General features: G+C 40.8%; 1 pseudogene; it reads left to right on the forward strand.

Moving 5' to 3' along the window:
- Window positions 1–6,621: 6,621 nt before the first annotated feature.
- Window positions 6,622–8,729, forward strand: LOC106339827 (annotated as a pseudogene).
- Window positions 8,730–11,135: the final 2,406 nt, after the last annotated feature.

Consider the following 11,135-nt stretch of genomic DNA (forward strand, 5'->3'; position numbering starts at 1 on the left):
AGATTTCCTAATACTATCGAATAGAGGAAACTACAATAATGGAAATATTCTATTCTAATGTCATCTAGGTTTAGGATTTGTTAATATCCCAATACCTTCCCTCAAGTTGGAGCATACAAATTTTGTATGTCCAACTTGAACTACAAGTCTTCAAATTCAAATCGGTTACGTTGTTGGTTCTTTCGTCAAAATCATCAGTTCGTTGGATCGTCGGTTTCGGTTCGTCGAATTCAATACTATCGGGTTCGGTTTCGTCGGTTTCGTCAGGTTCGGTTTCATCAATTCGAGGTCGTTGTAACAACATGAAAGTTCGCTATCCTTGTTGATCAAAGAAAAAATCAAGACAGTTCGTCGGTTGTGAGTTCGTGAGGTCACAGGTTCGGTGGTCGTGAGTTTGTCGGTCGAAGTTGTTCGGTGGTCTTGATTGAAGTCGCAGGTTGAGAGTTCGAGAAATCGCAAGTCATGAGATCGAGTATTCGTGGTCGCAGGTCGTGATGTCGAGAGTTCGAGGTTGCATGTCGTGAGATCGAGATTCGCATGTTGTTTTGAAAGCAATTCGAGTTTGTTTCTTCACGTCATCATCATCCGGAACGTCGTCTTCTTCAATTGTCATCACCATAACCAAACTTTTCTAACCACAATAAATGGAAGCGCAGGTTTTGGTCCTCAAAAACCAACCTGGCTCTGATACCATGCTAAGTTTTTTGGGCTTTCAACTCAAAACCAATTGGCAATTAGTAAATTTGCCCAAATCTCTTATATATATAATATATTACTTAAGTCCGTTTTATATTTCCGATGTGAGATCTTCTCTCCAGTAGAATCACTAGTGTTAGGACCTTTAATATTGTATCGATGCAAATTTAATATCACATCTCTGTGTATAAATTACACTAGATATCTTCTTTTTTTTGTAAGTTTTAATAAAAAAATTTTTTTGGTCGAAAGTTTTAATAATATTTTGTTTTTAGAGCGTTACGTTGCTTTTAGGTTCCTGTCATCTTGTTTTTTCTGCCAACTTGTTTTTGTACTTTTATCAACATCTCGCTCGATAAGAAACTTTAATAATTTTACGAGGGGAGTTTTGTTTTATTTTATTTGTTTCGTGTAAATGAGTTGGTTACACCGCGTTCTTCAAAGTTCAAATCTTGTTTGCTTAAATTTAAGTCTGAAAATGCGAACGTTGACTTCATGGATTATGTAGTATTTCTGAACGTGTGTTTGTTTATAGTTCTAAATATCATGTGGTCTCGAGACTCATTAATTTTTTTATACTGCTACGTTCATGCGATTTCACGGAGACGTGGTGCGACTGTATGAGGCCTATGATATTTAAATGTTTTTTGGGAATAGCGAAAATTTGATACTCAATTTGCCTTTTTGGATCAAACATCTATACTGTCCGCACAAGTTTTAATGACATGCTGACTTGTAAGCATATGTTTTAGCATTTAATTGCATATATTATGAGATTGCGATATGGTAGGTGGTCCAATTGCTACTTTCATAAGAGAATTAATGTTACCGAATTTAAGATGCAGTTCATAAACGCTGCAAAAGAAGAAGAAAAAGAACAAAGCTTCACGCCACGATCACGAGTAAAGAGAGAGTGACACTCGCGACTTTAACCAGACCTACAAGGTAGTTGGATTTAGTCCATGACTGTTTTTAATTGGGCTACAAATTCGAAAAGCCCATTAGTAGCACAGGCCGAAGACTCGCCGTAAATACACGTAAGTACAGCTCCTCGAGCTTGATAGAAGCAACAACAATCAGTCAATGACAAAGATGAACCTGTGTATGAAGAACAGGTCTGCCCCCGGATTTAAAGGTCGTACGCATTTCATTGTAAATTTATAGTAATTTTATACCATAAGAGGATTATAAAATTCAAATATATTAGTTCTTTTAAATTTTATAACCAAAGCGGATAGTTAATTGGGAAAATTCAACATTAATACACAACTTTAATTATAGTTTCCAGCTTAATACACAAAGTTTTAAAGTGACCAAAACAATACACAATCTAAATTATTTTAGTCTTTTAATACATCTACTAAAGCTCATGTAATCAATTTACTTGCAACGGTTGACTTGATTAACGAAACTATAAACACCGTAAAACGTTAAATTAATCGTTTAGTTATAAACCATGGTTAATAAACTAATCTTTGTCTAAAACGGTGTCATTTAGAATGGTAATTTTCCCAAATCAAAAACCCTACTTTCTGAAATCCTCTCTTCACGAAAGCATAAGAAATTAACAATCTTCTTCTTCTGTCAGAGATGATAGCTGTGACTCCGTGAAGAACAGAAACCTGAGAAGATGAGGTATGACTCGGAGCCGTCGTTAATGTTGTCGCTTTATTTTGATTTTGTGCTCATAGTTGTTGTTTTGTGTTTACAGTGAAATTGATGGTTTGAGGATGCACATTGGCTATGGTGGTTCAATGTCATATAAAGGAGGGAAGTTCTCGTACTCAGGTGAATTTTATGTCAGAGATTTGTCCATCGACCCCGATCTTCTTACGTGGTCAATTTTCGAGGATTTTATTGCAGACAGAGGAATCAAGAGTAAGGTGGAGCAGGTTTGGTATAAGATAGTCAATGAAGATATATCTACAACAAGATCAATATGCAAAGACAAAGATGTTGAGATTAGGAAGTTGTGCGAAGAAACTAAAATCCTTAGCGAAGTTAATTTCTACATTGTCTATGAAGAGAAGAATGAGGATGAGGAGAAGACTGAGGATGAAGAGAAAAGTGAAGATGAGGAGAAGAGTGATGATGAAAACAGAGAAGAAGTCAGTGATGAAGAAGAAACCAATGAGAATGAAATTAGAGAAGAACAAGAAAAAGTTGCAAGTGGTCATCAATTAGAAGATGAAGAGCAAATTTTGGGTCAAGGAGCTGATGATGTTCGATTCCAACGTTTGTTTTCACAGGCTGAAGAGACCCATGCTACACATCTAAATCATGTTCATGCTGAAGAAAGTGAAACCGACAGTGAAGATGAGAGGCCTCTTCAAGGAGATGAGTATCCAGATTCTCCAGTTGAAACTGATGAAGAATGGGTTAATTTTCACAAAGAAGACAAGAAAACAACAAGGAAGAAGAAAGCAAACTCACAGAGAAGTCGTGCAGACTATGATAAGCCTCCATACCTGTGGCTTATGTAAACATTTAACAATGGTGATGAGTTCAAAGATCAGTTGCTAAGGTATGTTTTGAAGACACAATATGATGTCAAGCTTAGTAGATGGGAGTCGACGAAGCAAGCAGCTGTGTGTACACATGAAAACTGTAAGTGGAGGATATATTGCTCTCTGGAGAAAACAATTCGCAAGTGGATGGTTAAAGTTTATGAAGACATTCATTGCCATTTGCCAACATGAAGAGTGCGAATGCTGAAACAAGGTACCATTGCGAAACTCTTCAAAGAAGAAGCAAGAAGAAGACCAGAAATAAGAAGCACTGATATCAAAGATGAGTTGATGCACCAATACAATGTCTCAGTTTCGATATATAAGTGCAGAAAAGCAAGAAGGATTGCATTAGACATGGTGCTAGAAACACAAAAACAACAATTTGCGAAGTTATGGGATTATGAAGCTGAGTTAAAGAGATCTAATAACAACTGCAGCACTGAGATTGTAACGTTTGAGAAGGACGGGAGGCAGGTATTTGATAGGTTCTATGTGTGCTTTGAAACACTCAGAACAACTTGGAGAAAATATAGTCGGCCTTTGATAGGACTAGACGGTGCTTTCTTAAAGTGAGATATTAGCAGCTGTAGGGAGAGATGCAGAAAATAGGATTATCCTATAGCATGGGCTGTAGCTAGAGTAGAGAACAAAGATTCATGGGAGTGGTTTATTAAGAAGTTGCAAACAGACTTGGGACTGGGATCAGGAACTGGATTTTCTTTTATTTCAGATAGACAGAAGGTATGTCTTTGTTTCTTAAGACTTAACCACTTCTATGTTTCACTTTTCACTAATTTGGTATTGCTTTTTTTAGGGTTTAAAAATTGCTCAAGCAACAATTCTTCCAAATGCAGAATATAGGAACTGTGCAAGGCATGTATATGCTAACTGGAAGAAGACTTACAACAATGAAGACTATAGACCTTTCTTCTGGAAGGTGGCTTACAGTCGAACAGTTCCAGAATATGAGTCACGGATGGATGAGTTGCGTGCATTTGATAGAGAGGCACATGACGACTTGAAGGCAGCTGAGCCAAACAGTTGGTGTCGTGCCTTCTTCTCTGACACAGCACGTTCTGATAACGTTTGCAACAACTTGTCTGAGAGTTTCAACAGGACCATTAGAAAAGCGAGAGAGTTGCCACTGATTACTATGTTGGAAACAATAAGGAGGCAAGCTATGACTCGCATTTCTCGCAGGAGGGTGAAGGCAAACCGATATCTTCTGGATTTTCCAAAAAGACTAGCTGATATTTTGGAAGCGAACCGAGAAACAAGCAATCGTTGTACCATCTACAAGAGTAGTGATAACTTATATGAAGTTATTTTGTACAGTTGTAGCTTTGAGGTCAGTCTGCGCCTAAAAACCTGTGTTTGTCGGGAGCGGGACCTCACAGACATCCCTTGCTCACATGCAGTTCGAGTCATCAACGACAACAACCATGATTCAGCTAAGTAAGTTGTTAAATATTTTATTTCATCATGTTGATTCCTTTGTTATCAAAATTGTTAATTTTTCTATGCTATGTAGATTATTATTACAAGAGGCAGGTTTGGATTGAGACTTACAGGAACAACATAAAATCAGTTAATGGAGAAATATTTTGGCAGAAGACTGGTAAAGACCCCATTGGAGTTCCGGGTTATAGGAAGATGCCAGGCCGTCCTAAAAAAAAACAGGATTAAAGCAGCGCATGAGTCACCTACAAAGCCTAACCGTGTAACTCGTGATGGCAGGACAATCACATGTGGTAACTGTAGAAAGGTTGGACATAACCGTCTCACTTGTAAGAATGCGGCTTATGTGGTTGAAGGTCCAAAACGCAAACGTGGAAGACCGTGGAAGATATATGTGAGTATATAGTCAATATTTCCTTTGAATATGTACATGCTAGCACTTATGTTTCTTATTTAACATAACAGGCCGATGGAGAAACAAATCCAAAGCAACCAAAGAGACAAAAGAAAACACAATCCCAATCTTCCATCAACACACATGTTGTTACTTCTTCATGTCCTGAGGCATCAACAAGACCATCCTCGTCTATATCAACTGATGCAGCAACAAGACCACCTTCTACTGGTCGTGGCCGTGGACGTCCTCCAAGAAAAGGACAAGCACGTAGAGAGGTCGTTCCTAGGGGTCATGGAGTCTACATAAGTCCATTTACAAATAGAGTATTTGAAGTTTATGGAGAGATTTCAAGAGTTATAGGCTCTTCTTCTAAGGAATGAATGTGTGATTTCTACCTAAAGTCTTCTGTCTTTTGTAGACAAACACGTAGAGAAGTTGTTTTCGAATTTCACTCGTTGTCTTTTGTTTCAAAACTCTAGGTATCATGCTTTGTCTTCAGATGTTCACTTCTAATATATTTTTTGTGGTTAAACTTTGTCTGCTTTTACAAACACAAAACAAGAGAACAAATTCATATTATAACAAAGCGTATGAGTTATGACTAAGGACACAAACAAATAAGAGCAACAAGACAGACAACACTTATGACCAACAAAACAAACACAATACAAATTGTCGTAAAATTGTCTACTTCTCTTTTATAGCCACATGTTTTCAGTCTCAAGTTCTTGTCGCATCATCGTCTTCTTCTCTTTCATAGTTGCAAGTTGTTGCTAGTCTTCACAGAGTCACAGCTAAAATCTCTTGACAAAGGAAGAAGATAATTCTAATTCGTTATGCTTTCGCGAAGAGAAGATTTCAGAAATTAGGATTTTTAATTTGGGGAAATCACCATTCTAAATGACACCGTTTTAGACAAAGATTAGTTTTAACCATGGTTTAGAACTAAATGATTAATTTAACGTTTTGTTTACGGTGTTTATACTCTCGTTAATTGTATTAACCATTCCAAGTAAATTGATTACATGGGCTTTAGTAGATGTATTAAAAGACTAAAATAATTTAGATTATGTATTATTTTGGTCACTTTATAACTTCGTGTATTAAGTTGGAAATTATAATTAAAGTTGTGTATTAATATGGAATTTTCCCTAGTTAATTTACTTTTTAGATCTAATTGAACAAGACATTAGCCTCTGCTGTGTATCATATAAAGAGTTGTAATAATATCTCCAAGAATTGACAACTCGATCACAATCAACCCATTTGTCTCCTCCTAATATAGCAAACTCGTACAAATCACTACTCTCTCTGTTTCATAATACTTGATGTTTTGTTTTAGTGCACAAAGATTAAGAAAACTACATTTTTCTAAAAAAAATATTTTAAAGATATAATTTTAAAATATGTTAACCAATTGTAAAAAAGACTGTAAAATCTAATTGGTTGAACAGTTTTCAATAAAGTTAAAATTAACCTTAAAATCTGAAAACTTCATGTAAATTGAAACAAAATAATCCTTCTAAAACATCATCTATATTGAAGCGGAAGGAGTACTAAATAATATAACGCATGTTCCCTAATCTAATCTTCCTCTCTCACAATTTCTATACAGCAAACCCCAAAAATGGATCCTAGAAGTGACTTTTCTCCTCTCTCTGCTTCAAAGATTAATAAAAGCATTGAGGGAAAAAAAGAAAGAAAGATAAGAAGCAATGGCTAATACTTTAACCATACCATTCAGAGATTAGCCACCAAACGATAACAATCTAATGATCTATCCAATGGAGAACCCTTCACACCTTAGGGGTCTAACCAAGAACTCGTGATTCCAATTCCATATCCCTTTCAATTCTCCTGAAACTCCGACCAAGATTTCATCTAATGACTTAGAGAACACACGTTGATTGTTGTCCGCAAACAATGTCCATGTTTCCCTCGTTCCAATTACTAGAACTCAACATAATCTCCGCACAGGAACTAGCTCCCGTCTCCCGTAAAATGAAGACTTACGTAAACTCACCACGCGCGTCGACTACTCCGGCGGCGCGAACCCAACTTGGAACGACAAGTTCGTTTTCCGAGTCAGCGAGGATTTCCTCTACGCAGATACTTCAGCCGTGGTAGTCGAAATCTACACCTTGCATTGGTTCCGCGACGTTCACGTAGGCACAATCCGCGTCCTCATCAGCAACCTAATCCCGCCAAATCGTCGACCTGGATACCGTAGCAACGACGAGTATTGCCATACTCCACCTCTCGGGATGAGATTCGTGGCGCTTCAAGTTCGCCCTTCGCCGGCCATCTGCTCGTCCTCAGGGGATATTGAACATCGGTGTGGGCATCCTTGACGGATCTATGCGAAGTTTGCCGCTTTACACGCACATGGACTCGTCTGCGGTTGGTCCCAGAGACATGCTAGGTGAAGAGGATCCGCATTTGCAGCATATGCATCTTAACAGCTTCAAAGGGAGCTTCAAGAATCCGCAATCTCCGCCATCGAAACAGTACCAATCCGTAGTCTCGAAACCACCGTTGCTCCGCCGAACGAGGAGTGATACGAGTTCGATGGTTGTTTCCGATCTTTTGAGTAGAGCTGAGCGGAGCCGTGTGGCTTATACCAAACCTGTGAGCATCAATTCGGAAACTATGCCTACTACGTTGGGACACCACACGACGACGACGGATTCCGATGATAACAAGTCTTCTTATGAGACTCCTAACATTCCTAGGGAGAGATACGATTCGTTCGAGCTAGATTTCGTGGATCAATTAAGCGAGAACTACAATGTGATGCCGCCGAGAAGCGAGAGATACGACGAGTCGCCTTATCCATCGTATCATCATTCACGCAAAACTCCGAGAAGAACGCCAAAGCCGCCGCCGAGGGACTATGATCGTGGCAGCAATCGCGCTTCCCCGTATTTGTCGAGATCGAACATCGTCGCGTCTACTCCGATCAGATCTACCATGGTTTCATCTAGTCCTATGCGATCCACATGCGTTCGATCGACTCCAAGGAGATCTAACATCCTAGCGTCGACGCCGCTACGATCTAACATCGTCGGATCTACTCCGATCAGATCTAACATGGTTGCATCCAGTCCTATGCGATCTAATATCGTCGGATCGACTCCGATCAGATCTAACTACAGATCAACACCGATGAGATCTAATTTAGCAGGACGATTGATTTTAACCGAATCGGAGTTAGTTCCGTCATCTTCAGAAGTAGCGAATAAGAAGGCGAAAGAGAGATCGCAAGCCAACGACACCGAGAGTTCGATCCTCAGCGAGTGGAGCCTCGAAGACGATAGAAACATTGAAGGTCTCCGCTCGAAACTCGAGCGATGGCGGACGGAGCTTCCTCCACTTTATGATCTCGGATCAAGTCATCAGAGCAGCGATGTAGGGAGGGAGATTGTTCCTGTATCCGCAAACGGAGGCGGAGGAAAAAGCTCGAGGCGGAAAGCTCCGACGGTGAAGAAGAAGAAGAAGCATAACCGCCGTCACACCGAGGGAGGAAACGGTCTTTTCTCGTGTTTTAGTAATCTCTGCGGTGTTGAATGCACTTTTGTTTGTGGAGGCGGGTCGGATCATGACGGGTCGAAAAAGAAAGGTGGGTCCAAGCGTCTGCCTCCTCCGCTGATGATTTGAGTTATTTGTAAGAAAAATTTACACTCTAGGACACATTTCTATTTTTTATCTATATGGTGGGTCACTTTCCACTACAAACACACTTTCTCAACTAGCTTCTTCCTTTTTTGTTTCCTCCCAACCCCTTCCCAACTAACTTGTTTTCCAATTGGCGGGCTTTTCCCCCCAGCCACACATTTCCTCACATTGTCAACGGCTGAGATTAATTATTGGGAAAGCAGATCTAGACAAGACATTCACCTGCCTTGAATCAGGACCATTCGATGAGTGGGCTCTTTTCTGGACGGCTCAGATTAACCTCTCCTCTATCTCTCTTCTTCCTCCCACTTGTGCGTTTTTTTCTTCGGTTTGTTGTTCATCAGCCTTGATAAAAAAACTGTGCTAATCAACACGAACCCCCACTGATTATCACTCTATAAAACTCGGTTAGTTAACAAAACTTTGATTAACTCTTTCCTTTACTGCTAATTGACTTATTTGAAGATCCTATCTTCCATTGTAGGTATCTTCCATGGCGGACCACGTCATGGTTATCGCCGGCGAATGGAAGATGTCCGACGACGGCAGTTGGACATTTTCTATCGACAAACATCACATGTCAAGGATCGTATCTCTCGCTCCCACAACGACATTGCTTGACCTGGAAAAAAATGTGTTGAAGGAGTATTTCCCCAACATTGAAGCTCTCCCCTCCGCCTCTCTGAGTTATTGGCCGCCAAACACTAAAGAACTCGCTACCGGAATCTCAACCCCCCCGGTCATGCTGACACACGATGGGTCTATATTGTATTTCTACCGCCATTTTGAAGCACACAAGGGAATGAATCTGTTTGTTACTTTCAAAGTACACCCCGAACCAACTAATGCGAGCCAAGTAGCTGACAACCTTTTTCCCTTCACCACCCCAAACCAACCTATCCAAAAAAGCCATTACCTTTTCAACCGTTTTTCTAGCCCCCACCCTCCTTTGTCTTGTCCCTCCCCACCATCTACAGCCGCCTCAAAAATTCCATGTTTCTCTCTTTTCCCTGACGCTGATGTCCTCGAAGATATCCCTACCAAGCACACCAGCACACCAGCCCCATCTAAGAACTTTCGCTTTTCAGTTTTCGACGAAACTGTTTCATGTGGTGACGAGATGCTAGAAGAGATGTTCAACGAAGACCCAGATAACATTCCTGACAGCTGGAAGACCGATGAAGAGGAAGAGGAGAACGTTTCAGAGAGTGAACTGCCTCCTGACTTTGAAAATGTCCAACCTCGTGGCTACGATCACGACTTCTGGGACTCTTTGATCGACAAAGTCCTCGGCGGTTCTGATGTAGCTGAAGTCATGGCTGGCATCCATGTACCGAAAACTGCTCCACACATCATTCAAGGGACCAGCACTTCCGATTCGAAGTTTGAACCTAAAGAAACTGGCGTTCACAGTTTTCCACATGTACTACCCAATCCGTTGTACACGGGGACAACTTCGGACATTCCTTCTAAAGGCCCATCTGTACAACACCCCTATGCGTCCAGGTGTACAAACACCACAACGTCGGCGCACAAACGTCCACCTGTACAACAACCTTCTACGTCCAGGGGTACGCCATCCCTATTGTCCACCAACCCCCCCATCCCCCCCCATACCCCCTCCGACGCGCGACCACTCTCAGAGATCAGTGACGAGGAATTTGACCCCCCCCACTCTTCGATGACCTTTCATACGAAGCCGAAGACGTGCCTGACTTGAATCTCAACGACAGTGATGAGGAATCATTTGTTGGAAAACTCTATGCAACCAAGCAGGACTGTCAAATTGGCCTTGCTATCTACGCAATCAAGAAACAGTTTCATTTTAGGCAATCCCGCACCACTAGACGTTCCTTCGTTCTAAGCTGTTATCATACTCATTGCGATTGGCGCATACTAGCGAAAGAGCTTACAAATTGTGGCTACTACACTATCAAAAAGGCCCAGCTTAATCACTGCTGCACCATCGATACCCGCAACCTTTACAGGAAAAAAGCCACTTCAAAAGTTATCGCACATGTTTACCGTTCCCGCTACAGCGAACCCAACAACAGTTCTAAATCTATGCAGCTGCAGCTGCTTCTTTTGGAAGATCTCCGCATCTCTGCTTCCTATATGAAATGCCACAGGGCAAAGGGACAAGCTATTGATGATACTGTCGGGAACGCGGAGGATTCTTTTCTAAACCTTGAGTCCTATTTTGAGCGTCTCAAAGCTACCAATACCGGTACTGTTACTGCTATAGATACTGAGCAGGATATTGAAGGTAACAAACGCTTCCTATATGCCTTCCTCTCTTTCGCTGCATCTATTCAGGGGTTCCGCCGTCTACGCCATGTCTTCATTATTGACGGGACTCATCTATCCGGCAAATACAAGGGGGTACTACTCACTGCTAG

The sequence above is a fragment of the Brassica oleracea genome, chromosome C4 (assembly GCF_000695525.1).
Source record: "Brassica oleracea var. oleracea cultivar TO1000 chromosome C4, BOL, whole genome shotgun sequence".
Classification (NCBI taxonomy): Eukaryota; Viridiplantae; Streptophyta; class Magnoliopsida; order Brassicales; family Brassicaceae; genus Brassica; species Brassica oleracea.